Source organism: Jaculus jaculus, chromosome 10 (assembly GCF_020740685.1).
Source record: "Jaculus jaculus isolate mJacJac1 chromosome 10, mJacJac1.mat.Y.cur, whole genome shotgun sequence".
NCBI classification, from domain to species: Eukaryota; Metazoa; Chordata; class Mammalia; order Rodentia; family Dipodidae; genus Jaculus; species Jaculus jaculus.
The window spans coordinates 45,074,815-45,101,456 of record NC_059111.1 but is presented as its reverse complement, the minus strand read 5'-3'; positions in this window follow the sequence as shown (position 1 = coordinate 45,101,456).

The following is a 26,642-nucleotide window of genomic DNA, read 5'->3' as shown; positions in this document are numbered from 1 at the left end:
CCATGAACTGAAAAGATTAGAAGATCCTTCAATACCAACATAGGTGGTGCAAGAAAACTAACAGAGAAGTTCGAGTTCTGTAATTCAATTTTTATAATATGCAATTGCCATGTGAAAGCTATCCTTGAATTCAAATTCTGTACTCCCGCTGTTTGAAATGAACATTTCTCACTGATGACTAACAGCGAATCAATGCTCTGTAATTTCATTACGAAGAAATTTCCAATGGTAAACTAAGATTGATTTCAAAGTTTTATCAGAGGTTATATACTAGGAACATTTCCTGTTGAAAACAAACATGAATTCAATGGGCCAGAACTGTGTGAATCCTGGTAATGTTTCCTGTTGAAAACTGTGTACAATAAATAATTCTCCTTGAACAGTAAGAGGGAATTCATGGATCTTTGATCCTATGGAGGAGGAAGCTCATTTACCATCATAAACTGAGGGTATTTGACAGTTACATTCACCGGTTATCTGGTAGGATCAGTTGCTATGTAAAAATAGCATTGAATTCCAAGACTATGACAGCTTGGATCCTTACGTTTCTCAATGAGAACTCATCAGAAAGGTCATGTTTTTGTGTAGTTTTCTATACAGTAACCTTTCGCCCTGCTAACTAAGCCTGTATTCAATGTTGCATAGTCCTGTTTTCTAAGTGAAATTTTCCCAATGAATAGTAAAGTTCAATTTAATATTCTCTGAAGCTGTTGTCCTGGAAGAACGTAGCACATGGAAAACTAAGCGTGAATTCAATGTGCTCTTAGCCGGTTATGTACTAGGATCATTTGCTAATGAAAACTAACCGTGAACTGAAAAGATTAGAAGGTGCTTGAGTACCAACAACATTTGCCTTCGAACACTATTGGTGAAGTTCGACTTCTGTAATTCTAACTTGAATTCAGTGTTATGTAGTTCCGTTGTTTGAAATGAAGATTTCTCACTGAATATCAACAGTGAATCGAATGTTCTATAATTTCATTAAGAAGAACATTTGCTTTGGTAAACTAAGAGTGATTTCAAAGTTCCATCAGAGGTTATATGCTGGGAACATTTCCTGGTGAAAACCAACAGTGATGTAAAGGGCAGAACTGTGTGACGAGTGAGAATGTTTCCCGTTGAAAACTCTGTATAATAAACAATCGCTTTGAAATGTAAGAGCGAATTCAACAACCTATAATCCTATGGAGTAGGAAGGTCATTTCCCGTCATAAACTCAGTGTAATTGACAGTTCAAATCACGGGTTTTCTGGTAGGAACAGTTGCTATTGATAAATCCCAGGGAATTCAAAGAGTAGGACATCTTGGATTCTTACGTTTCTCATTGAAAACTCATCATGAATGTCATGTGGTTTAGTCCTGTTCTCTAGTGTAACCAAATCCGCATTGCTAACTATGCCTGTATTCAATGTTGCATAGTCCTGTTTTCTAAGTGAACATTTCACAATGAATAGTAAAGTTCAATTCAATATTCTCTGAAGCTGTTGTCCTGGAAGAACGTATCCCCTGGAAAAGTAAGGGTGAATTCAATGTGCTCTTAGCTGGTTATGTACTAGGATCATTTGCTAATGAATACTAACCATGAACTGAAAAGATTAGAACCTGCGTGAGTAACAACAAGGTTTGCCCTGGAAAACTAACGGTGAAGTTGAAGTTTGGTAATTCTAACTTGAATTCAGTGTTATGTAGTTCCGTTGTTTGAAATGAAGGTTTCTCAGTGATTATCAACAGTGAATCGAATGTTCTGTAATTTCATTAAGAACATTTGCAATGGTAAACTAGGAGTAATTTCAAAGTTCCATCAGAGGTTATATGTTGGGAACATTTCCTGTGGAAAACAAACAGTGACTGAACAATCTATGATCCTATGGAGTAGGAAGGTCATTTGCCATCATAAACTAAGGGGAATTGACCGTTACATTCACCGGTTATACAGTATGAACAGTTGCTATTGAAAAATCCCCGTTAATACAAAGAGTTGGACATCTTCGATTCTTACGTTTCTCCTTGCAAACTCATCGTGAATATCATGTGATTCTGTCCTGTTTTCTACTCTCAAAAAATCCACATTCCTTACTAAGCCTGTATTCAAGGTTGCGTAATCCTGTTTTCTAAGGGAACATTTTCCGATGAATAGTAAATTTCAATTCAACCTTCCGTAAACCTGTTTTCTGGGTTGAACTTATACCCTGGAAAACTAAGTGTGAATGCAACGTTCTGTTAGCCGGTAATGTACTAGGATCATTTATTAATGAAAACTAACCGTGAACTGAAAAGATTAGAAGCTGCTTCAATACCAACATAGGTGGTGCAAGAAAACTAACAGAGAAGTTCGAGCTCGGTAGTACAATTGTGTATAATATTCAATTGCCCTGTGATATCTATCCTTGAATTCAATGTTTTGTAGTCCCGCTGTTTGAAATGAATGTTTCTCACTGAAGACTAATAGCAAATTCCATGTTCTTTAATTTCCTTACGAAGAAATTTCCAATGGTAAACTAAGATTGATTTCAAAGTTCTATGAGAGGTTATATACTAGGCACATTTCCTGGTGAAAACGAACATAAATTCAAAGGGCCAGAACTGTGTGAATATGGAGAAGTTTTCACGTTGAAAACTCTGTACAATACACAATGCTCCATGAATATTAAGAGGGAATTAATGGATCTATGACCCTATGGAGGAGGAATCTCATTTCAAATCAAAAACTGAGCGTAATTGACAGTTACATTCACCGGTTATCTGGTAGAATCTGTTGCTATTGTAAAATAGCATTGAATTCCAAGAGTATGTTAGCTTGGATCCTTACGTTTCTCATTGAGAACTCATCAGAAAGGTCATGTTTTGTGTAGTTTTCTACACAGTAACCTTTCCACGTGCTAACTAAGCCTGTATTCAATGTTGCATAGTCCTGTTTTGTAAGTGAACATTTCCCAATGAATAGTAAATTTCAATTCAATATTCTCTGAAGCTGTTGTCCGGGATGAACTTATCCCCTGGAAAACTAAGAGTGAATTCAATGTTCTCTTAGTCGGTTATGTACTAGGATCATTTGCTAATGAAAACTAACCATGAACTGACAAGATTAGAGGGTGCTTGAGTACCAACAAGGTTTGCCTTCGAAAACTAACACTGAAGTTCGAGTTCTGTAATTCTAACCTGAATTCAGTGTTATGTAGTTCCATTGTTTGAAATGAAGGTTTCTCACTGAATATCAACAGTGAATCGAATGTTCGGTAATTTCATAAAGAAGAACATTTGCAATGGTAAACTAAGAGTGATTTCAAAGTTCTACCAGAGGTTATATGGTGGGAACATTTCCTGTTGAAAACCAACAGTGATTCAAAAGTCTAGAACTGTGTGACTAGTGAGAATATTTCACATTAAAATTGTGTACAGTAAAGGATCAAGACTGACCTAAATCTCCTATATCTTCCCTCCCTCCCTCTCTCACTCTCCCCTCTATCTCTCTCCTCTCTAACTCTTGTACATTAGTTATCTTTTTCCTCAATTTCTTAGTGGACACTGACCTTTAACCCCCACTTCTAGCTTGGGCCTACCTTCCACCATGAGCATTTGATCAGAGAAACCTACAAGGTTTCCCAAAACAATGACAGACTTCTGTCAGAGTACTTGTAGACCCACCAAAGGCCAGTGATAAGACCCTATTTCTGAAGACTCCATACGCAGCTGAAACGTAAAATGGAATGACAAGGCTGGAAGCCAGGAGAGGGTCAGTCCCCAGACAGTTATCATATCTAGTGCCAGAAGGCTCTACATAGGTGACTGGGGGAAAAGACCAAGGTCTGTCCAAGCAACACATTGTTTAACCTAATTAGCAACAAATAACCGGATGTGATGCCCACACAAGTGCAATAGTGGTACACAGCCATGGTGAGGTATCATTTGCTCTTGATTTGGCTAACTGATCCACTCAGTGGTACTAGACGCTTAGCTGGAGCTGGGAAACAAGTCAGAACCATACCCAAACACAAGCCCACTCTACAATATCCAGCTACCATCAATCACATGGTATAAGAGGGCCTACACCTATCAAACTGTCTATCAAAAAAGTAAGTGTTATCTCAATTTCCCGGGTGCTAACTTACTCTCCATTGGAGAATCTGCTTCTCTTTTCCAGATAAACGCAGATCCTAAGAAGAGAGCTGCCACATCATAACTCAAAAGGGGCCCAACTGAAACTAAGGACAACTTGCAAAATAAGCAAGGGTGATGTTTTCTTGTGAACCGGATACCAGCACAAAGGGGAAGGAGATCAACGCAGAGAAAAATCAACTCCTACCAAATCAGAGAGCCAAAGCCTCAGAGGCCCCCAACACCTCAGCACTGAAGCAGACCAAAAATGAATCCAACATGGTTCAGGGAAATCTTGCGGAAGAGGGGATGGAAAGAATGTCAGAGTTACATGTTGGGTCATGAGTTGCAGAGACATTTATCATACTAATAACTGGGGGCTAACGCCACAAGCACGACCCATTTTCATTAACAAGGAGTTTCTAATGGGAGGGGGTAGATCACAGATGAGCCTAAATAATGGTACCAAACTGCCTGTATTTACTGAAAAGAAAACTAATAAATTAAATTTAAAAAAAAAAAAAAACGAAAAAAAAGAAAAAATCCCAGGGAATTCAAAGAGTAGGACATCTTGGATTCTTACGTTTCTTATTGAAAACTCATCGTGAGTGTCATGTGTTTTTGTCCTGTTCTCTAGTGTAAACAAATCCGCATTGCTAACTAAGCCTGTATTCAATGTTGCATAGTCCTGTTTTCTAAGTGAACATTTCCCAATGAATAGTAAATTTCAAGTCAATATTGTTTAAAGCTGTTGTCTAGGAAGAACGTATCCACTGGAAAACTGAGTGAATTTAATGTGCTATTAACCAGTTATGTACTCTGATCGTTTGCTTATGAAAATTAACAATGAACTGAAAAGATTAGAAGGTTCTTGAGTACCAACAAGGTTTGCCCTCGAAAACTAACCTGAATTCCGTGTTATGTAGTTCCCATGTTTGAAATGGAGGCTTCTCACTGAATATCAACAGAGATTCGAATGTTCTGTAATTTCATTAAGAAGAACATTTGCCATTTCCGATTAAGATGACGGCGTAGGTACCACGCCAAAGCAGCCTAGGGGGGAAAAACACCAAAAAAACTCAGCAAAATACACAGTTTTACTAAAAAGTAAGGTGTATAGAAAATTGAAGAGGCAACAGAGAAGTAGAAGAGTTCCAGAGTATCCAGAGCCTGCCCAGGTGGGAAAAGCGGCTCCAGCAGCTCGGCCAACCGCCGCCGCTATGGTGCAGCAGAAAGCCGCCAGACTCAACTCGAGCCACAGGAAAAGCTAGGTGCAGGATTTTCCCCTCACACCACACTCTCCGCAACTCGGGAAACTTGAGGGGAGAGCGGCAGCGAGCAATGGATGAGCAGACCGAGAGGTAGAAGAACACGTGGAACAGCAAGAGAACCTGAGCAGCCGTGGCTCCCTCCCCTCCCCCACCGCCTGAGCCCAGCTCCGGCAAACAGAGCAGCGGCCCGGGACCCAGCCACGCCAACTTGGGCTGACAACGGGACCCAAGCAGGAGCAGAGTTCGGCAGCAACATCAGCGGCTCCAGCACTGGTAACAGCGGCCACAGCAGCAGCAGACCCAGGAGTAGCAGCAGCGGCAGACTCGGAAGCAGGAGCTTCAGGGGTAGCAGCGGCAGTGGACACAGCAGCAGCAGCTTCAGCAGCAGTGGTGGCTCCAGCAGTGGCAGCTACAGCAGCAGAAGAGGCAGCAGCAGCGGCTCGGTTTTCCCCATAGGAAAAGCAAGTGCCCAGCTCCAGAAATCAGAACAGCAGCCCGATGACCCAGGCAGCAACTTGACAGAGACCAAAATCACCCAAGGTAACTGGGATTGCACCAGGGAAGGGTCTCCCATGGTCACAAGCTGACTTGGATCCCTCAACAGACCAGAAATCTAAACCACTTTGTTGATAGAGGATCTGGTCATTATAATAACTACTCTTGCATACATACTCGGGGCTGTTTTTGATTGAATGTGTACAGTGTTTAGTTAAATTTTAGAATCTACCTGTATTTTATTCCACTCAGCCTGGTTGAATACTCCTATAGCAGGGAAACTCAACCCCTAAGAACATCTTTGTAGATACTCTGAGAGTCTTAAGAGCCACACCTAACACCTTAAGGTCCTACCCTGAAAATATATTACATCAAATCAATTGATACAGCTAAGAATACACAGCTAGCTAGAAAATCCAAGCATTAACTTAATACAAGATGCAAAAATATATACATTATAACACAAGAAACACTAAAAAGCAAGACGATATAAATCCACCTAAAAGTATTAATGCATCAGAAATGTCCTCCAGTGAGAAAGAGTTAGAGGAAATGCCTGAGAAAGAGTTCAAAAGAATAATTATAAATATGTTCAAAGTGGTAAAAGAACACATGAAAACAATCAAAGAAGAAATCAAAGAGGAAATCAAAGGAATCAAAGAAGATGCAGGACACCAATTTAATGAAATAGAGAAGGCAATACAAGATATAAATAGGGAAATAGAAATAATAAAGAAAAACCAGTCAGAATTACTAGCAATGAAGAACACAGTTAATGAACTAAAAAACTCTGTAGAAAATCTCACCAGTAGGATGGATGAGGGAGAGGACAGAATATCTAAGCTAGAAGACCAGGTGGCAGACCTAATGCAGTCCAACAAAGAGAAAGACAAACTTGTAGAAAAGTATGAGTGGGAATTTCAAGATATTCGGGACACTATGAAAAGATCCAATATAAGAATTCAGGGCAGAGTAAAAGGAGAAGAACTCCACTCCAGAGGCATAGTAGTCATCTTCAACAAAATCATAGAGGAAAATATCCCCCAATTCGGAAAGAGGTGCCAATACAGATACAGGAAGCCGTTAGAACCCAAGCCAGACAAAACCCAGAAAGAACCTCTCCTCGCCATATTATAGTCAAACTTCCAAACACACACACCAAAGAAAAAATATTGAAAGCAGTTAGAGAGAAAAATCAAGTTACCTACAAAAGCAAGCCCCTCAGGATTACAGCAGATTATTCAACACAAACTTTTAAAGCCAGAAGGGCTTGGAGTGATATATTCCAAGTTCTGAAAGATAACAACTGTCAACCAAGGTTACTTTATCCTGCAAAGTTATCCATTCAAATAGATGGAGAAATAAAGACATTCCATGACAAAAGCAGGTTAAAGGAGTATTTGAAGACAAAACCAGCTCTACAGAAAATACTTGATAGAATCCTCCATGCTGAACAAAAGGAAAAGCACACATATAAGGAACCTAGAAAAAGCAAGCTATACTCAAATACCAGTTAACAGATGAGAGCACAGGTAGAACCAGAAACACACATACAAAAAAAAATGGCAAACATAAATACACACCTTTCAATAATATCTCTTAATATCAACGGTCTCAATGCCCCAACGAAAAGACATAGATTTGCAGACTGGGTTAAAAAGCAGGATCCTACAATTTGTTGTCTCCAAGAAACTCACCTTTCTACAAAGGAGAGACATTATCTTAGGGTGAAAGGTTGGAAGACGGTGTTTCAAGGAAATGGGCCTAGAAAACCAGCAGGGGTTGCTACCCTAATATCAGACAGGGTAGACTTTAGTCCGACGTTAGTGAAGAAAGATAAGGAAGGTCACTTTATATTGATTAAGGGCACACTCCAACAGGAGGACATTACAATCCTAAACATATATGCACCTAACATGGGGGCTCCCAAATTCGTCAAACAAACACTATTAGAACTAAGGTCACAGATAACACCAAACACAGTGATGGTGGGTGACTTTAACACCCCACTCTCATCAATTGACAGGTCATCCAGGGAAAGAATAAACAGAGAGGCATCTGGACTAAATGAGGTCATAGAAGGAATGGACCTAACAGATATATACAGGACATTTCATCCAAAGGCTGCAGAATATACATTCTTTTCAGCAGCACATGGAACATTCTCTAAAATAGACCATATATTAGGACACAAAGCAAATCTTAACAAATTCAGGAAAATTGAAATAATTCCTTGCATTCTATCTGACCACAATGGAATTAAACTACAAATCAGTAGCAAGAAAGGCCATAGAGCATACACAAAATCATGGAAACTAAACAATACACTACTAAATGATGAGTGGGTCAATGAAGAAATCAAAAAGGAAATCAAAAAATTTATAGAGTCAAATGATAATGAGAACACAACATACCAAAATCTCTGGGACACAAGGAAGGCAGTTCTAAGAGGTAAATTTATAGCCTTAAGTGCCTATATTAAGAAATTAGAAAGGTCACAAGTAAACGACCTAATGCTTCACCTTAAAGCCTTGGAAAAAGAACAAGGCAAACCAAAAATCAGTAGACGGGAAGAAATAATAAAGATTAGGGCAGAAATTAACGAAATAAAAACAAAAAGAACAATCTAAAGAATTAATGAAACAAAGAGTTGGTTCTCTGAAAGGATAAACAAGATTGATAAACCCTTAGCAAATCTGACCAAAAGAAAGAGAGAAGAGACACAAATTAATAAAATCAGAGATGAACAGGGTAACATCACAACAGATTCCAGAGAAATTCAAAAAATCATAGGGACATACTATAAAAGCATATACTCCACAAAGCATGAAAATCTGAAAGAAATGGATGATTTCCTTGATCTATATGACCTACCTAAATTAAATCAAAATGAGATTAATCACTTAAATAGACCTATAACAAACATGGAGATCCGAACAGTTATCAATAATCTCCCAACTTAAAAAAGCCCAGGCCCGAATGGATTCACTGCTGAATCTTACCAAACTTTTAAGGAAGAGCTAACACCATTGCTTCTTAAGCTTTTCTAGGAAATAGAAAAAGAAGGAATTCTACCAAACTCCTTCTATGAGGCCAGCATCACCCTGATACCAAAACCAGGCAAAGATAGAACAAAAAAAGAAAATTACAGACCAATCTCCCTCATGAACATAGATGCAAAAATTCTCAACAAAATATTGGGAAACAGAATACAAGAGTATATCAAAAAGATCATTCACCCTAACCAAGTAGGCTTTATCCCAGAGATGCAGGGATGGTTCAACATATGCAAATCTATAAATGTAATACATTACATAAACGGGTTGAAGGACAAAAATCACATGATCATCTCATTAGACGCAGAGAAAGCATTTGACAAAATCCAACATCCCTTCCTGATAAAAGTCCTACATAGACTGGGAATAGAATATCTCAATATAATAAAGGCTATTTATGACAAGCCTACAGCCAACATATTACTAAATGGGGAAAAACTGGAAGCTTTTCCACTAAAATCAGGAACAAGACAAGGGTGTCCACTGTCCCCACTTTTATTTAATATAGTTTTGGAAGTCTTAGCCATAGCAATAAGGCAAGAGACACACATAAAAGGGATACAAATTGGAAAGGAAGAAATCAAGTTATCATTATTTGCAGATGACATGATTCTATACATAAAGGACCCTAAAGACTCTACTAGCAAGCTGTTAGAGCTGATCAAAACCTACAGCAATGTAGCAGGATACAAAATAAATACACAGAAATCAGTAGCCTTCATATATGCTATCAACAAACACACAGAGGATGAAATCAGAGAATCACTCCGATTCACAATTGCATCAAAAAAAAATAAAGGACCTCGGAATAAACCTAACCAAGGAAGTAAAGAATCTCTACAATGAGAACTTTCAAACACTCAAGCGAGAAATTGCAGAAGACACGAGAAAGTGGAGAAACAACCCTTGTTCCTGGATTGGAAGAATCAATATCGTGAAAATGGCAATCTTACCTAAAGCAATCTACACATTTACGCAATCCCTATCAAAATTCCAAAGGCTTTCTTCATGGAAATAGAAAAAAACAATCCAAAAATTCATTTGGAATCACAAAAAACCTCGAATATGTAAAATAATACTGAGCAACAAAAAAGAGGCTGGTGGTATCTCCATACCTGATTTTAACCTGTACTACAGAGCCATACTAACAAAAACAGCATGGTACTGGCACAAAAACAGACATGTAGATCAGTGGAACACAATAGAGGACCCAGATGTAAGCCCAAGTAGCTATAGCCACCTGATATTCGATAAAAATGCCAAAAATACTCATTGGGGAAGAGACAGCCTCTTCAGCAAATGGTGTTTTGAAAACTATATATATATCTGCAGAAGGATGAAAATAGATTCTTCTCTCTCACCATGCACAGGAATTAAGTCCAAATGGATGAAAGACCTTAACATCAGACCGGAAACTTTGAAACTGCTAGAGGAAAAAGTAGGGGAAACGCTTCAACATATTGGTCTTGGCAAAGACTTTCTGAATACAACCCCAATTGCTCAGGCAATAAAACCACAGATTAACCACTGGGACCTAATGAAATTACAAAGATTTTGCACTGCAAAGGACACAGTGAAAAAAGCAAAGAGGCAACCTACAGAATGGGAAAAAATCTTTGCCAGCTATATATCTGATATAGATTAATATCTAGGATATACAAAGAACTCAAAAAGTTAAATAATAAGGAATCAAACAAGCCAATCAAAAAATGGGCTATGGAGCTAAATAGAGAGTTCTCAAAGGAAGAAATACGAATGGCATATAAGCATCTAAAAAAATGTTCTACGTCACTAGTCATCAGGGAAATGCAGATTAAAACTCCATTGAGATTCCATCTCACTCCTGTCAGATTGGCCACCATCATGAAAACAAATGATCATAAACGTTGGTGGGGATGTGGAATAAAAGGAACCCTTCTGCACTGCTGGTGGGAATGCAATCTGGTCCAGCCATTGTTGAAAACAGTGTGGAGGTTCCTAAAAGAGCTACAGATTGATCTACCATATGACCCAACTATAGCACTCCTAGGCATATATCCAAAGACTCATCTCATTTCCTTAGAAGTACATGCTCAACCATGTTTATTGCTGCTCAATTGATAATAGCTGGGAAATGGAACCAGCCTAGATGTCCCTCAACAGATGAATGGATAATGAAGATGTGGCACATTTATACAATGGAGTTCTATTCAGTGGTAAAGAAAAATGAAGTTATGAAATTTGCAGAAAAATGGATGGACCTGGAAAGTATTATACTAAGTGAGGTAACCCAGGCCCAGAAAGCCAAGCCCCACATGTTCTCTCTCATATGAGGATCCTAGCTACAGATGGCTGGGCTTCTGCGTGAGAATGAAAATACTTAGTAGCAGAGGCCAGAAAGTTGAAAAGGAGACAAAAAGGGTGGAGAAAGGAAGAGAGGAGGATACTTAATAGGTTGATATTGTATATATGTAATTACAATGATTGTAATGGGGAGGTAATATGATGGGAATGCAATTTCAAATGGGAAAGTGTGGGGGTGGGGAGGGAGGCAATTACCATGGGATATATTTTATAATCATGGAAAATGTTCATAAAAATTTAAAAAAAAAAAGAGGAACATTTGCACTGGCAAAATAAGAGTGATTTCAAAGTTCCATCAGAGGTTATTAGTTGGGAACATTTCCTGTTCAAAACCAACAGTGATTCAGAGGGCTAGAACTGTGTGACTAGTGAGAATATTTCCTGTTGAAAACTGTGTACTAAACAATCGCTTTGAAAAGTAAGAGCGAATTCAACGATCTATGATCCTATGGAGTAGGAAGGTCATTTCCCGATATAAACTAAGGGTAATTGACATTTACATTCACCGGTTATCTGGTACGAACAGTTGATATTGAAAAATCCCAGGGAATTCAAAGAGTAGGACATCTTGGATTCTTACGTTTCTCATTGCAAACTCATCGTGAATGTCATGTGTTTCTGTCGGGTTTTCTACTCTAAAAAAATCCGCATTCCTAACTAAGCCTGTATTCAAGGTTGCGTAGTCTTGTTTTCTAAGGAAACATTTCCCGATGAATAGTAAAGTTCAATTCAAAGTTCCGTGAACCTGTTTTCTAGGGAGAACTTGTCCCCTGGAAAAAGAGAGTGAAAGCAACGTTCTTTTAGCTGGTTATGTATTAGGATCATTTACTAATGAAAACTAACGCTGAACTGAAAAGATTAGAAGCTGCTTCAATACCAACATAGGTGGTGCAAGAACACTAACAAAGAAGTTCGAGTTTTGTAGTTCAACTGTGTATAATATTCAATTGCCCTGTGAAATTTATCCCTGAATTCAAAGTTCTGTAATCCCGCTGTTTGAAATGCACGTTTCTCACTGAAGATTAACAGCGAATTCATTGGTCTGTAATTTCATTACGAAGAAATTTCCAATGGTAAATTGAGATTGATTTCAAAGTTCTATCAGAGGTTATATACAAGGAACATTTCTTGTTGAATATGAACATGAAGGGCCAGAACTGTGTGAATACTGAGAATGTTTTCCATTGAAAACTGTGTAGAATAAACAATTCTCCTTGATTAGCAAGAGGGAATTCAAGGATCTATGCTCCTATGGAGGAGGAAGCTCATTTCCCATCATAAACTGAGGGTAATTGCCAGTTACATTCACTGGTTATCTGGTAGGATCAGTTGCTATTGAAAAATAGCATTGAATTCCAAGAGTAGGACAGCTTGGATCCTCACTTTTCTCATTGAGAACTCATCAGAAAGGTCATGATTTTGTGTAGTTTTCTACACAGAAACCTTTCCCCCTGCTAAGTAAGCCTGTATTCAATGTTGCATAGTCCTGTTTTCTAAATGAATATTTCCCAATGAATAGTAAAATTCAATTCAATATTCTCTGAAGCTGTTGTCCTGGAAGAACGTATCCCCTGGAAAACGAAGAGTGAATTCAATGTGTTCTTAGCCGGTTAGGTACTAGGATATTTGATAATGAAAACTAGCAATGAACTGAAAAGATTAGAAGGTGCTTGAGTACCAACAAGGTTTGCCCTTGAAAACTAATGGTGAAGTTTGAGTTCTGTAATTCTAACCTGAATTCTGTGTTATGTAGTCCCATTGTATGAAATGATGGTTTCTCACTGAATATCAACAGTGAATCGAATGTTCTGTAATTTCATTAAGAGGAACATTTGCAATGGTAAAAGAAGAGTGATTTCAAAGTTCCAACAGAGGTTATATGCTGGGAACATTTCCTGTTGAACACCAACAGTGATGCAAAGGGCTAGAACTGTGTGACTAGTGAGAGTATTTCCCGTTGAAAACTATGTACAATAAACAATCTCCTTGAAAAGTATGAGCGAATTCAACGATCTATGATCCAATGGACTAGGAAGGTCATTTCCCATCATAAACTAAAGGTAATTAGCAGTTACATTCATCAGTTATCGGGTATGAACAGTTGCTATAGTAAAATCCCAGGGAATTCAAAGGGTAGGATATCTTGGATTCTTACATTTCTCATGGCAAACTCATCGTGAATGTCATGTGTTTCTGTCCTGTTTTCTACTCTAAACAAATCCGCATTCCTAACAAAGCCTGTATTCAAGGTTGCATAGCCCTTTTTTCTAAGGAAACATTTCCGGTTAATGGTAAAGTTCAATTCAATGTTCCGTAAACCTATTTTCTAGGGAGAACTTATCGCCTGGAAAACTAAGAGGGAATGCAACGTTCTTTTAGCCGGTTTTGTACTATGATCATTTACTAATGAAAACTAACCATGAAGTGAAAAGATTAGAAGCTGCTTCAATGCCAATATAGGCGGTGCAAGTAAATTAAGAGAAAAGTTCGAGTTCTGTAGTTCAATTGTTTATAATATTCAATTACCCTGTGAAATCTATCCCTGAATTCAAAGTTCTGTAGTCCCGCTGTTTGAAAAGAACATTTCTCACTGAAGACTAACAGCGAATTCAATGGTCTGTAATTTCATTACGAAGAAATTTCCAATGGTATACTAAGATTGATTTTAAAGTTCTATCAGAGATTATATACTAGGAACATTTCCTGTTGAAAACGAACATGAATTCAAAGGGCCAGAAATGTGTGAATACTGAGAATGTTTCCCATTGAAAACTGTGTAAAATAAACAATTCTCCCTGAATGGTAAGAGGGAATTCATGGATCTATGATCCTTTGGAGGAGGAAGCTTATTTCCCATCATAACTGAGGGTAATTGACAGTTAGTTACATTCACCAGTTATCTGGTAGGATCAGTTGCTATTGAAAAATAGCATTGAATTCCAAGAGTAGGACAGCTTGGATCCTTACCTTTCTCATTGAGAACTCATCAGAAAGGTCATGTTTTTGTGGAATTTTCTACACAGTAACCTTTCTCCCTGCTAACTAAGCTTGTATTCAATGTTACATAGTCCTATTTTTATGTGAACATTTCCCAATGAATAGTAAAGTTCAATTCAATATTCTCTGAAGCTGTTGTCATGGAAGAACGTATCCCCTGGAAAACTAGGAGTGAATTCCATGTGCTCTTAAACGGTTATGTACTAGGATCATTTGCTAATGAAAACTAATCATGAACTGAAAAGATTAGAAGGTGCTTGAGTACCAACAAGGTTTGCCCTCGAAAAACTAACGCTGAAGTTCGAGTTCTGTAATTCTAACTTGAATTCAGTGTTTTGTAGTTCCGTTGTTTGAAATGAAGTTTTCTCACTGAATAGCAACAGTGAATCCAATGTTCTGTAATTTCATTAAGAAGAACATTTGCAATGGTAAACTAAGAGTGATTTCAAAATTCCAGCAGAGGTTATATGCTGGAAAATTTCCTGTTGAAAACCAACAGTGATTCAAAGGGCAGAACTGTGGGACTAGTGAGAATGTTTCCTGTTGAAAACTGTGTACAATAAACAATCTCTTTGAAAGTAAGAGCGAATTCAATGACCTATGATCCTATGGAGTAGGAAGGTCATTTCCCGTCATAAACTAAGGGTAATTGACAGTTACATTCACCGGTAATCCGGTAACCGTTGCTATAGAAAAATCCCAGGGAATTCAAAGAGTAGGACATCTTGGATTCTTAGGTTCCTCACTGCCAACTCATCCTGAATGTCTTGTGTTTCTGTCCTGTTTTCTACTATAACAAATGCGCATTCCTAACTAATCTGTATTCAAGGTTGCATAGTCCTGTTTTCTAGAGGGAACATTTTCCGATGAATAGTAAAGTACAATTCAACGTTCCGTAAACCTGTTTTCTAGGGATAACTTATACTCTGGAAAACTAAGAGTGAATGCAACATTCTTTCAGCTGGTTATGTACTAGGATCATTTACTAATGAAAACTAACCGTGAACTGAAAAGATTAGAAGCTGCTTCAATACCTACACAGGTGGTGAAAGAAAACTAACAGAGAAGTTCGAGTTCTGTAGTACAATTGTGTATAATATTCAATTGCCCTGTGAAATCTATCCCTGAATTCAAAGTTCTGTAGTCCCGCTGTGTGGAATGAACATTTCTCACTGAAGACTAACAGCGAAATCCATGTTCTGTAATTTCATTACGAAGAAATTTCCAACAGTCAACTAAGATAGATTTCAAATTTCTATCAGAGGTTATATACTAGGAACATTTCCTGTTGAAAACGAACATGAATTAAAAGGCCAGAACTGTGTGAATACTGAGGATGTTTCTCATTGAAAACTCTGTAAAATAAACAATTCTCCTTGAATAGTAAGAGGGAATTCATGGATCTATGATCCTATGGAGGAGGAAGCTCATTTCCCATCAAAAACTGAGGGTAATTGACAGTTACATTCACCGGTTATCTGGTAGGATCAATTGCTATTGAAAAATAGCATTGAATTCCAAGAGTAGGACAGCTTGGAACCTTACGTTTCTCATTGAGAACTCATCAGAAAGGTCATGTTTTTGTGTAGTTTTCTACACAGTAAACTTTCCCCCTGGTAACTAAGCCTGTATTCAATGTTACATAGTCCTATTTAGTAAGTGAACATTTTCCAATGAATAGTAAAGTTCAGTTCAATATTCTCCAAAGCTGTTTTCCTGGAAGAACGTATCCCCTGAGAACTAAGAGTGAATTCAATGTACCCTTAGCCGGTTATGTACAAGGATCATTTGCTCATGAAAACTAACCATGCACTGAAAAGATTTGAAGGTGCTTGAGTAACAACAAGGTTTGCCTCAAAAACTAACGGTGAAGTTCGAGTTCTGTATTTCTCACCTGAATTCAGTGTTATGTAGTTCCACTGTTTGAAATGAAGATTTCTCACTGAATATCAACAGTGTATCGAATGTTCTGTAATTTCATTAAGAAGAACATTTGCAATGGTAAACTATGAGTGATTTCAAAGTTCCATCAGAGCTTATATGCTGGGAACATTTCCTGTTGAAAACCAACACTGATTCAAAGGGCTAGAAATGTGTGACTAGTGAGAATATTTCTCATTGAAACCTGTGTACAATAAACAATCTCTTTGAAAAGTAAGAGCGAATTCAATGATCTATGATCCTAAGGAGTAGGAAGGTCATTTCCTGTGATAAACTAAGGGTAATTGACAGTTACATTCAATGGTTATCTGGTACGAACAGTTTCTATAGAAAAATCTCAGGGAAGTCAAAGAGTAGGACATCTTGGATTCTGATGTTTCTCATTGCAAACTCATCGTGAATGTCCTGTGTTTCTGTCCTGTTTTCTACTCTAAACAAATCCGCATTCCTAACTAAGCCTGTATTCAAGGTTGCATAGTACCGTTTTCTAAGGGAACATTTACCGATGAATAGTACAGTTCAAATCAACATTCCGTAAACCTGTTTTCAAAGGAGAACTTATCCCCTGGAAAACTAATATTGAATGCAACCTTCTTTTAGCCGGTTATGTACTAGGATCATTTACTAATGAAAACTAACCGTGAACTGAAAAGATTAGAAGCTGCTTAATACCAGCATAGATGGTGCAAGAAAACTAACAGAGAAGTTCGAGTTCTGTAGTTCAATTGTGCATAATATTCAATTGCCCTCTGACATCTATCCCAGAATTCAATGTTCTGTATTCCCACTGTTTGAAATGACCGTTTCTCACTGAAGACTAACAGCCAATTCAGTGTTCTGTAATTTCATTACAAACAACATTCCTATGGTAATCTAAGATTGATTTCAAAGTTCTATCAGAGGTTATATACTAGGAACATTTCCTGTTGAAAATGAACATGAATTCAAAGGTCAGAACTGTGTGAATACTGAGAATGTTTCACATTGAAAACTGTGTACAATAAACAATTCTCCTTGAAGAGTAAGAGGGAATTCATGGAACTATGATCCTATGGAGTAGGAAGGTCATTTCCCATCATAAACTAAGGGTAATTGACAGTTACATTTACCGGTTATCTGGTATGAACAGTTGCTATTGAAAAATCCCAGGGAATTCAAAGAGTAGGACATCTTGGATTCTTACATTTCTCATTGCAAACTCATCGTGAATGTCATCTGTTTCTATCCTCTTTTCTACTCTATGCAAATCTGCATTCCTAACTAAGCCTGTATTCAAGGTTGCATAGTACTCTTTTCTAAGGGAACATTTCCCGATGAATAGTAAAGTACAATTCAATGTTCCGTAAACCTGTTTTCTAGGGAGACCTTATCCTCTGGAAAACTAAGAGTGAATGCAACGTTCTTTTAGCCGGTTATGTACTAGGATCATTAACTAATTAAAACTAACCGTGAACTGAAAAGATTAGAAGCTGCTTCAATACCAACACAGGTGGTGAAAGAAAACTAACTGAGAAGTTCGAGTTATGTAGTTCAATTTTGTATAATAGTCAATTGCCCTGTGAAATCATTCCCTGAATTCAAAGTTCTGTAGTCCCACTGTGTGAAATGAAAGTTTCTCACTGAAGACTAACAGCGAATTCCATGTTCTGTAATTTTATTACGAAGAAATTTCCAACAGTTAATGAAGATTGATTTCAAATTTCTATCAGAGGTTATATACTATGAACATTTCCTGTTGAAAACGAACATGAATTCAAAGGGCATAACTGTGTTAATACTGAGAATGTTTCCCGTTGAAAAATCTGTACAATAAACAATTCTCCTTGAATAGTAAGAGGGAATTCATGGATCTGTGATCCAAAGGAGGAGGAAGCTCATATCCCATCAAAAACTGAGGGTAATTGACAGTTACATTCACCGGTTATCTGGTTGGATCAGTTGCTATTGTAAAATAGCATTGAATTCCAAGAGTAGGACAGCTTGGAACCTTACGTTTCTCATGGAGAACTCATCTGAAAGGTCATGCTTTTGTGTAGTTTTCTACACAGTAACATTTCCCACTGCTAACTAAACGTGTATTCAATGTTACATAGTCCTATTTTCTAAGTGAACACTTCCCAATGTATAGTAAAGTTCTGTTCAATATTCTCTGAAGCTGTTGTCCTGGAAGAACGTATCCCCTGGAAAACTAAGAGTGAATTCATTGTGCTCTCAGCCGGTTAAGTACTAGGATCATTTGCTAATGAAAATGAACCATGAACTGAAAAGATTAGAAGGTGCTTGAGTACCAACAAGGTTTGCCCTCGAAAACTAATGGTGAAGTTCGAGTTTTGTAATTCTCAACTGAATTCCGTGTTATGTAGTTCCGCTGTTTGAAATGAAGATGTCACACTGAATATCAACAGTGAATCGAATGTTCTGTAATTTCATTAAGAAGAACCTTTGCAATGGTAAACTATGAGTGATTTCAAAGTTCCATCAGAGCTTATATGCTGGGAACATTTCCTGTTGAAAACCAACACTGATTCAAAGGGCTAGAACTGTGTGACTAGTTAGAATATTTCTCTTTGAAACCAGTGTACAATAAACAATCTCCTTGAAAAGTAAGAGCGAATTGAATGATCTATGATCCTATGGAGTAGGAAGGTCATTTCCCGTCATAAACTAAGGGTAATTGACAGTAACATTCACCGGTTATCCGGTAACAATTGCTATAGAAAAATCCCAGGGAAGTCAAAGAGTAGGACAACTTGGATTTTTACGTTTCTCATTGCAAACTCATCATGAAGGTCTTGTGTTTTTGTCCTGTTTTCTACTCTAAACAAATCCGCATTCCTAACTAAGCCTGTGTTTAAGGTTGCATAGACCTGTTTCTAAGGGAACATTTCCCGATGAATAGTATTGTTCAATTCAATATTCTCTGAAGTTGTTGTCGTGGAAGAACATATCCCCTGGAAAACTAATAGTGAATTTAATGTGCGCTTAGCCGTTTATGTACTAGGATCATTTGCTAATGAAAACTCACCATGAACTGAAAAGATTAGAAGGTGCTTGAGTACTAACAAGGTTTGCCCTCGCAAACTAACGGTGACATTCAAGTTCACTAATTCTAACCTGAATTCAGTGTTATGTAGCTCTGCTGTTTGAAATGAACATTTCTCACTGAATATCAACAGTGAATCGAATATTGTGTAATTTCGTTAAGAAGAACATTTGCAATGGTAAACTGAGAATGATTTCAAAGTTCTATCAGAGGTTATATGCTGGGATATTTCCTGTTGAAAACCAACAGTGATTCCAAGGGCTAGAACTATTTTACTAGTGAGAATATTTCCCATTGAAAACTGTGTACAATAAACAATCGCTTTGAAAAGTAAGAGCGAATACAATGACCTATGATACTAAGGAGTAGGAAGGCCATTTCCTGTCATAAACTCAGGGTAATTGACAGTTCCATTCAACGGTTATCTGGTAGGAATTGTTGTTATTGAAAATCCCAGGGAATTCAAAATGTAGGACATCTTGGATTCTTACGTTTCTCATTGAAAACTCATCATGAATGTCATGTGTTTTTGTCCTGTTCTCTAGTGTAGAGAAATCCGCATTGCTAACTAAGCATGTATTCAATGTTGCATAGTCCTGTTTTCTAAGGGAACATTTCCCAAAGAATAGTAAAGTTCAACTCAATATTACTTTAATATGTTGCCTAGGAAGAATGTATCAACTGGAAATCTGAGTGAATTTAATGGGCTATTAACCAGTTATGTACTCGAATCGTTTGCTAATGAAAAAGTAACCATAAACTGAAAAGTAAAGTTCTAGTCAACGTTCCGTAAACATGTTTTCTAGGGAGAACTTATCCCCTGGAAAACTAAGAGTGAATGCAACATTCTTTTGGCTGGTTATGTACTAGGATCATTAACAAATGAAAACTAACCGTGAACTGAAAAGACTAGAAGCTGCTTCAATTCCAACATAAGTGTTGCAAGAAAACTAAGAGAGAAGTTCGAGTTCTGTAATTCAGTTGTGTATAATATTCATTTGCCCTGTGAAATCTATCCCTGATTTCAAAATTCTGTAGTCCCCCGGTTTGAAATGAACGTTTTTCACTGAAGACTAACATCAAATTCCATGTTCTCTAATTTCATTACGAAGAAATTTCCAATGGTAAACTAAGATTGATTTCAAAGTTCTATCAGAGGTTATATACAAGGAACATTTCCTTTTGAAAACGAATATGAATTCAAAGGGCCAGAACTGTGTGAATACTGAGAATGTTTCCCGTTCAAAACTGTGTATTATAAACAATTCTCCTTGAATAGTAAGAGTGAATTCATGGATCTATGATCCTATGGATGAGGAAGCTCATTTACCAACATAAACGGAGAGCAATTGACAGTTACATTCACCGGTTATCTGGTAGCATCAGTTGCTACTGAAAAATATCATTGAATTCCAAGAGTAGGACAGCTTGGATCCTTACGTTTCTCATTGAGAACTCTTCAGAAAGGTCATGTTTTTGTGTAGTTTTCTACACAGCAACCTTTCCCCCTGATAACTAAGCCTGTATTCAATTTTGCATACTCGTGTTTTCTATGTGAACATTTCCCAATGAATAGTAAAGTTCAATTTAATATTCTCTGAAGCTGTTGTCCTGGAAGAACGTATCCCCTGGAAAACTAAGAGTGAATTCAATGTGCTCTTAGCTGGTTATGTACTAGGATCATTTGCTAATGAAAACTAACCATGAACTGAAAAGATTAGAAGGTGCTTGAGTACCACAAAGGTTTGCCCTCAAAAACTAACGATGAATTTCGAGTTCTGTAATTCTCACCTGAATTCAGTGATATGTAGTTCCGCTGTTTGAAATGAAGGTTTCTCACTGACTATCAACAGTGAATCGAATGTTCTGTAATTTCATTAAGAAGAACATTTGCAATGGTAAACTAAGAGTGCTTTCAAAGTTCCATCAGAGGTTATATGCTGGGAACATTTCCTGTTGAAAACCAACAGTGATTCAAAGAAATGTGTGACTAGTGAGAATATTTCCCGTTGAAAACTGTGTACAATAACAAATCTCTTTGAAAAATAAGAGCGAATTCAACTATCTATGATCCTTTGGAGTAGGAAGGTCATTTCCCGTCATAAACTAAGGGTAATTGACAGATGACTGGGCTTCTGTGTGAGAATGAAAATACTTAGTAGCAGAGGCCAGTAAGTTGAAAAGGAGACATAAAGGGTGGAGAAAGGAAGGGAGGAGGCTACTTAATAGGTTGATATTGTATATATGTAATTACAATGATTGTAATGGGGAGGTAATATGATGGAGAATGGAATTTCAAACGGGAAAGTGTGGGGGTGGGGAGGGAGGGAATTACCATGGGATTTATTTTATAATCATGAAAAATGTTAATAAAAATTAAAAAAAAAAATGAAAGAGAAGGACATCTTGGATTCTTACGTTTCTCATTGCAAACTCATCATTAATGTCAAGTGTTTTTTCCTGTTCTCTAGTGTAAACAAATCTGCATTGCTAACTATGCCTGTATTCAATGTTGCACAGTCCTGGTTTCTAAGTGAACATTTCCCAATGACTAGTAAAATTCAATTCAATATTCTCTGAAGCTGTTGTCCTGGAATAATGTATTCCCTGGAAAACTAAGAGTGAATTCAATGTGCTCTTAGCTGGTTATGTACTAGGATCATTTGCTAATGAAACTAACCATGAACTGAAAAGATCAGAAGGTGCTTGAGTACCAACAAGGTTTGCCCTCGAAAACTAAAGGTGACGTTCGAGTTCTGTAATTCTAACCTGAATTCAGTGTTATGTAGTTCCAGTGTTTGAAATGAAGGTTTCTCACTGAATATCAACAGTGAATCGAATGTTCTGTAATTTCATTAAAAAGAACATTTGCAATGGTAAACTAAGAGTGATTTCAAAGTTCCATCAGAGGCTATATGCTGGGAACATTTCCTGTTGAAAATCAACAATGATTCAAAGGGCTAGAACTGTGTGACTAGTGAGAATATTTCCCGTTGAAAACTGTGTACAATAACAAATCTCTTTGAAAAGTAAGAGCGAATTCAACCATCGATGATCCTTTGGAGTAGGAAGGTCATTTCCCGTCATAAACTAAGGGTAATTGACAGTTACATTCACCGGTTATCTGGTATAAACATTTGCTATTGAAAAATCCCAGGGAATTCAAAGAGTAGGACATCTTGGATTCTTATGTTTCTTATTGAAAACTCATCGTGAATGTCATGTGTTTTCGTCCTGTTCTCTAGTGTAAACAAATCCGCATTGCTAACTAAGCCTGTATTCAATGTTGCATAGTCCTGTTTTCTAAGTGAACATTTCCCAATGAATAGTAAATTTCAAATTTCTTTGAAGCTGTTGTCTAGGAAGAACGTATCCACTGGGAATCTGAGTGAATTTAATGTGCTATTAACTGGTTATGTACTCAGATCGTTTGCTAATGAAAACTAACAATGAACTTAAAAGATTAGAAGGTGCTTGAGTACCAACAAGGTTTGCCCTCGAAAACTAACGGTGAAGTTCGAGTTCTGTAATTCTAACCTGAATTCGGTGTTATGTAGTCCCGCTGTTTGAAATGAAGTTTTCTAACTGAATATCAACAGTGAATCAAATGTTCTGTAATTTCATTAAAAAAACATTTGCGACTTCCGGTCAAGATGGCGACCACCTAGCTGCACTATAAACAACAAGGGAAAAAAAATGCTAAGTGTTCAAGGGAAATTAGGAACTTTTTGAAGAGGGAGGGCAAAGATCGGGGTAAAGGTGGGAAGCACACACCCCTGCGACCCACGACCTGCCATCCTACCTGCCGCGAATCGCCGCATCGGGAGCCGACCAGCGCCCCAGCGGCCCAGTGCCCTGTGCGCACCAAGCCCCATGCACCCCACAATACCATCTCCCCATGCCCGCACACCCCCAGACTCCCGAAGCGCGCCTCTCCCCCCCAGGGCACCCCAGGCTCCCTATCCACACGCGGAGGCGCAGCTGGAGCAAACCGAAACTTCCCGTGACCTGCGAACCGCAGACCCCTGCGCCCCACCCCCGCGGGCCTTGAGACCCCCCCGCCTGCCCCACCCTCCACACGCCCCCCGCTCCATATCCACACACGGCAGGCGCGCCACAAGCGCCCCGCGCCCCAGGTGCCCAAGTGTTCCCCGCACCCCTGTGCCCCCCGCACAACCTGAGACCCCCGCACCCCACCCCCGCACGCCCTACCACAGCCTCCCTCCGCCTGCCCAATGCTCCCTACACCCACGTGGCAGGCGCGCTCCATGCGCCCCGCAGCATCCCGTGCCCGTGCGCCAAGGTGTGCCCCATATCCCCCATGTGCCTTGAGACCCCCTCACCCCAACCCTCGAGCCCCCCACTCATGCGCCCCACACCCGCCGTGCATCCAGAGTGCCCCGCGGCGTCCCGCAGCATCCCGCGCTCCATCTTACCTCAGCGTGCTCCACACCCCCTGAAAGACCCATGACCCCCTGAACCCTTCCCCCGCGCGACCCCCCCCCCGCGAGTCCAGAGCACACCCCAGCTTCCCGCAGTGTCCTTAACGCCACGCGCGCACAGGAGCGCCCTGTGCTACAAGCCGCCCCCCCTCCCCCCCTCGCCCTGTGCCCCCACCACCACGCACCCTGGAGCATCTGTGCCCTGAGCCCCATACAATTTGAACTGCTCCCTGCCCCCCCGCGACCTGCCCTGTCGCCTCCCACCCCCCACCCCGCACGCCCCTCGTCCTCCCACCGCTCGCAGCCCGGTCGCCCCTGCGCATCCCGAGCGTGCCACTGCGTGCCCAGGCGTGTCCCGCGCCCCCTGTGCCCCACTTCCACGCGTCCTGCACCCCGGCGTGCCTCAGCGTACCCAGCCCCACCTCCTTGCCCTGCACCCCCCACACGACCCCCTCAGTCTCCCCGTAAGCCCCACCCCCCGTGCGTCCAGAGCACCCCGCGGCATCCCTTGGCATCCTGCACCCTGCACACCACCCCTGAAGGCGCAACCCCCCCGGACCAACAGCGTGCCCCTCGCCCCCTAACTGATCAGAGCGCCCCACGCTGCCGCCCCTCCAGGGCCCCCACCCCATGCCCCCTGAGCCCTGCCACCTCCCGCAAACCCCACCCTGATTGCCCGGTGCCCCAGCGCACCCCGACCCCCCCTCAAACACGTGCCCCACTCGCTCCATACACACCATCGCACCCTGAGCCCACTTCTGCACACCCGCCCATGCACCCTCCACACATCCCGCATGGCTGTGCTCTGATCGGGCACCTACCAGTCACACCTGCCAGCCTGCTGCACTGAAGCTGAGACCTCCTTCCTCGCCCTTGTTCTCTGATCCTGCGAGTAGACCAGCCATGTGGTGTTTGGTTCGCAGGCACGTGGGGGCCACCCGTGCCGTGAATAGGTGGCTGGCAGATCCCCTGCTGCTGTGCTCATATCACTTGCCGCCAGTCAGCTTCTGCTGTGTCCTGGTTCCATACCCACATCATCTGCCTCTGCACTACAATTGCACGTCCAGGGGGCCCACCCCACAGCAAGAGCCGGATAAGTCCACACTGAGTCACTAGCACTAGCGCAGGTTCCATCCCCTATCTGTACATCGCCACCCATCCCCCACTTCCCTGAGGCGGAAGAGCACAGACTGTTTAGAGACCCCAGTGTACCCAACCAGAATCTAGGCACCTTCAGGGCTTGCTACGTCAGTCCCCTTTCAAGCTCAAAGGCAGGCAGCTTAGGTGAATTCCAGGGTGAGAATTCAGACAACTTTGGTGCCCCTCTCAGGCTATAGGTAGGCGACTTTGGCAAGAGTGAGCAAAAACCCAGGCTGCTTACAACTGCCCCAGGCTGCCTTGGATTCGCATTAAGCTAGATCCCAGGCTGCACCACCCACCTACCTGCCCATACACTGACATGGGTAGACCACAGCGCGAAAGAAATAACACGAAAAATAAAATGGAAGAAAACACAGACAGATGACCCAGTCCAACAAGGATCACAACTAACCAAAACAGAAGAGTGTTTAGGATCAGAACATCAAGTGGAAGCAATGAACAATGCAACCCTGACCAAACTACTGCTAGAACTGACAGGAAAGCTACAAAGGATAAATAAACATATGGATGCTACCATCACTAAGCTAGAGCAATATGATAAGACACTGGAAGGAATTCAAAGAGAGCTAAGAGAGTTGAGGAAGAGTGAAAAAAAAGAGGACCTTAAAAATCAGCTGGCCACACTAAATGAAAACAAAAAGAAATGAAAGGGTGATTTCCAAGAATCATCAAGAAAATTAGAAAATGAGACAAAAAAGGAGCTGGACAAAGCAATGGAAGTGATACATAGGAAAGTAGTAGAAAATGCAAACTTAATTGAACAAGTCCAAAACTCACTAGAGGCTCTCAAGAATAGAGTCAGTGAAGTGGAAGATAGAAATTCTGATCTGGAAGGCAGGATGGAAGAAACAGTTCGAGAGTCCAAAAATTTCAGTAAGTTCAAAAGTTCTTTTGAACAGAACATGTGAGAATTGTGGGATACACTTAAACGTCCTAATATCAGAATCATTGGAATACCAGAGGAGAAGAATTTCAGACCAAAGGCATGGAGAACTTATTTAACACAATAATTGAAGAAAACTTCCCCAGTGTATTAAAAGAAAGGCCCAAGAAGATTCAAGAAGCAAACAGAATTCCTAACCGACTAGACCAAAGGAGAAACTCCCCAAGTCATATTATCATTAAGACTCTAAACATTGTCACCAAGGAAAAAATCCTAAAAGCAGCTAGTGAAAAACAGCACACCACTTTCAAAGGAAATCCCCTCAGAATTACTTCAGACTTCTCAATGGAAACCCTGAAAGCTAGAAGGGCCTGGAATGACTCTCTCCAAGCTCTAAGAAACTATGGCTTCCAACCCAAACTACTCTACCCGACAAAAGTCTCCCTTATAATAGATGGTGAAAGGAAAACTTTCCATGACAAAACTCAGCTTTACAATTATATGAACACAAAACCAAACCTACAGAAAGTACTCCAGGAAATTCTCCACAGAGAAGAAACAAATAACCAAACACAAATGCCTACAAGAAGCAGATCACAGCAACCAAACTCAGAGTAGATAGAAGAAAAAAAAATTAAATTCCATGAAAATGCCAACACAACTCTACCACCACAACATGACAGGGATCAAATCAAATCTCACAGTCATCACCCTAAACATTAATGGCCTTAATTCACCCATCAACAGACACAGGCTAACAGGGTGGATCACAAAATTAGACCCCTCAATCTGCTGCCTTCAAGAAACCCACCTTACCACAAAAGACAGAAACCTCCTCAGGGTGAAAGGGTGGAAAACAATATCCCAAGCAAATGGGAATAAGAAACAAGCAGGTGTAGCTATATTAATATCAGA